The sequence below is a fragment of the Dipodomys merriami genome, unplaced genomic scaffold (assembly GCF_024711535.1).
Source record: "Dipodomys merriami isolate MVZ:Mamm:240054 unplaced genomic scaffold, mDipMer1.0.p SCAF_385, whole genome shotgun sequence".
NCBI classification, from domain to species: Eukaryota; Metazoa; Chordata; class Mammalia; order Rodentia; family Heteromyidae; genus Dipodomys; species Dipodomys merriami.
Window position 1 is genome coordinate 621,410 of NW_027205437.1, and position 3,969 is coordinate 625,378.

Genomic DNA, 3,969 nt, shown 5'->3' on the forward strand with positions numbered 1-3,969 from the left:
TATATCATCCATATAATGAATAATATATGCCCCTGGATATTTTTCTCTAATTTGTTTTATAGCCCTTTTCACATATTGTTGAAATAAGGTAGGGCTGTTTTTCATGCCCTGAGGTAGCACTTTCCATTGGTACCTATTATAAGTTTGTTTAAAATTAGCCAAAGGGACACTGAAAGCAAATCTCTTGGAATCTTCTGGTTGTAATTTTATTGTAAAAAAGCAATCCTGTAAGTTTATTATTATTATGTATCTACCCTGTGGGACTGCAACAGGAGAGGGTAGACCTGGTTGAAGGGCTCCCATGTCATGCATGGTCTCATTAATTGCCCTTAGATCTTGTAATAATCTCCATTTTCCTGACTTCTTTTTTAATTACAAAAAATGGAGTATTCCAAGAATGGGTAGTCTTTTCTATTCTTCCCTTGACTCAATTGTTCTTGAACTAAGTCCTGTATGGCTTGAATCTTTTCTTGAGTTAGGGGCCACTGATTAATCCATACAGGATCAACACTTTTCCATATTATTTTGTCAGCATAAAGCTGTTCCTCAGTGGCCCCTATGAAAAATTTTGCTCCTTCGATGAGGAGTCTATTTGTCCTATTTTATTTTCATGTCTTGCATGATGTCTCTGCCCCATAAAGAAAAGGGCAAGGTGGGAATAACATAAGGTTTGAAGTGGCCTTACTGCCCTTCACATACACATTTGAGTCTCTGAGCTGACTAAGCTACATTAGAAGCCATCCCTAATCCAATTAAGGAAGAAGAAGACCCTTGCACTGGCCAGGCCATAGGACAATCTTTTCCAACTATACAGGATCTGTCAGCTCCTGTGTCTAAGAGTCCTGTCATTTGTTTTCCATTGACTTTAATGGCCTTGTAAGGCCTTTTGTCTGTAATTTCCTGAACCCAGGCTACAGTATCTGTGGTGCCAAACCCTCCTTTTCTGTTTTGAGTCAGTGTGGGATTAAGCAAGTTTAGATATGAGAGTAAAATATTTGGGCAATCGTCTGCCCTTTATTAACTTGAACAGTCTCTTTTAGAGACCTTATCATGACCTTTATAGTGGTAGGCCTCTGAGTCTATTACACCTGGTAATACCTCAAAATTCTTTTTATAGTTTGAGCCACCAGCGTACGGCAACACCAATACTTACTGTAAAAAATTCATGAATTCCGTGGAATTCTTCCAAGTGAATTGCCTGCATTGGATGTCAAAATGTATTCAAGAGTTTTTGTATACATGTATAATGATTTCTGCAGAGTTTGTGAAATTTTAATCAGAAATATTTTTAACTTATCTGTTTAAATGAATAGTACAGAAACTAAAGTATTTCTGGTGCTTGTCTGAAAAAGAATATTTTAAAATATTCTATGTTTGTATAATGTGTCCTTTCAGATTGTATGCCATATAGAAAGTTTTAGATTCCTTTTTTTCCTAGGTCCTAATATTATTTTTCTTTGGGATAAAATGAAAATGTTGTCTAATTTCAAAAGTTTTGTAAAGTTTATGGTATGTAAAAGCCTTTCTGAGGTGAAGATTTAATACACTGATGTCAAACTAAATTTAATTATATGAATTACGTATGTTGTTACACTTGTTATTTTGTAATCAACTTTTTAATAACTGTTTTTCATTTCTTGCATCTGAAGAAAGAAAAATACGGAATACTTCACAAATTTTCATATCATCCTTGTGCAATTGCCATGTTAATCTCTGTATTGTAATTTGGGAATACCTGCTGCTGAAGCATGTAGTATCTTCCAAATTTAAGCAGTTCATGATGCAATCTTTATACAGACTTATATCTACGGTTGCCTACTTGTAATAAGGAAACTATATTGTTCCTCACAATGCTACTGATCTTATTTCGCTAAAATTCTGTGAATAGTGGAAAAAAATATATTGTTCATCTTAATGCTCACATTTGCAAATTTTTTTTGTCAATGACAATTTTAAGTCTTTTTCATTTGGAATTTGATCATACTTTCAATAATTTATTGCTAGGTCCAAAGGTGATGGCTTTTTCATATACTAATTGATCCAACTGAATTAGCTTTGTGGAGCTAATGGATTCAAAGTAAGCCTTGCTTAAGAGCTACTTCTAACCTTCTGCAGTTGACATATTCCCAAGTGAGGTCTTACTGGCACAAATGTCTACCTGACCCTTTATTCTTCTTCCATGTAGGAACAGACCAATCAGAATATCTTACCCTGACACCATAGATTGTTTTACTTGAACAACACTAATCTTAGTTACAAGGGATCATAGAGAGATGAACAGTTCAGTCATAACTGTTCACACTAGAAGGTATTTTATCAAAATATAATTGTTTATTATATCTAACATTTCACAAGTAACTAAAGCCAAGAAGGGGAAAAAAATTGATCATATTCGTGATTACTTAATATCCTGGCCTGTCTACCATCCTACCAGGCAGGAAGCAGGAGAAGTCCAGATGTTTCTTCTCATTATTAGGCCTTAAATTGGTAATGTTTTCATCACAGTGTTTTCTCTTGCCTACAGGCTGTAAATCTACAAATAGTAAAGCTTTAGGTCCAACTCTATCAAACACTGAGGTAGAGATAATGTAATAATACTTTAAAACAGAGTTGCCTTTGATACTGTAACCACAACAGAACAATTCAAAACATGTGTCTTTTTTCTTATAGTATATATAGTTATATATTTTATATTTATATGTGCTGATTTTATATTTCACACAATGAAACTTACTAGAATTAGTTGATAATTTCACAAATAAATTAAAATTTATTTATTCCAATAAATAGAATTGGAATATAAATAATTAGGTTTAAAATGTATATTAGAATATAAAAAGTATCAACGCAGTGTCTTTGGTATAAACTTGTGATACATTCAAACTGTTTTGGTTTTCTGAATTCACATGGTAAAAAACCAATTTTGTTTTCCTCTAATCTATAAGGGATTTTACTCTGCTTCTCTGTTTATTGTTTCAATTCACTGATTCCAAACTGTTTTTCTCCATATTTCTGACACATTCCTACTGATTATGCCCAAATTTTTCTGATAAGATGTCTAACAAATATTATTCTTCTGCACGACCCAATGATTCCTACGATCCCAGGTACCAGTTACCTGCATCATCAGATAACAAGGGCAAGACTTCTCACATAGGCCCATGCAACATACAACAAAGTAATTGAAGACCCATTTCAATTTCTCATTTCCTATATTTCAGGGCTACAGTTCCTTGAGATGCAGGATTTAGCAGTAAGCAATTGTGAAATGCAAGGCAACTTAAAATGAAAGATGAGATCACAAATTTTGAGAGTATGTACTATGATTCAAACATTCAACTTACAGATGGCCAGCCCATATCAGAGAACAAGTTCACAAGGTGTCATAAGATTATTTTTAATACCCCTCCCCTATGATTAATGAAAGATTTTAGTCCAGCATAAGTGGGCCAAAAATAGTTCCTGGAAGGATAGATCCATAATTGGTCTACCAAGATCCAGAAAAATTTACTTAGAGTTCAAATATAATTCAGAAAAACATTGAGAAGATCCTTAGTGCTGCAAAACACTGGGGCTTCAGTACAACATGGTTCAGTGGTATAAAATGTCGCTCTCAAACCAATGATAATCTACATTTAATCAACTGAAAGTTATTCCTTTACAAATTAACTTTTTAAAATCACATTCGCCCCAATAACATTTGACAAGTAGATGATACTTAGTGACATTACAAGTTTTTCAAGTGTAGGGAGCAAGTTATAATAGAGTTGAATTATTTACCCAGCACTAATGCCAAACACGTTCAACCATTCATTGAAGTCTAGAAATAGTACCAACCACAATTTGTGTTTTTCAGTAGGAGCCTTCCGGAAATGTGTTAAATAGATCATCCTGCCAAATTTCAAACCAAAACGTTTGCTAATAAAGTAAATGTCATCATTTAATAAGGCACATTTTAAAATGTCACAA

The 3,969-nt window shown here is 33.6% G+C and overlaps 1 pseudogene; it reads right to left on the minus strand.

The window, feature by feature from the left end:
• Window positions 1–1,653: 1,653 nt before the first annotated feature.
• On the minus strand, window positions 1,654–1,750 carry LOC138805108 (U6 spliceosomal RNA; annotated as a pseudogene).
• Window positions 1,751–3,969: the final 2,219 nt, after the last annotated feature.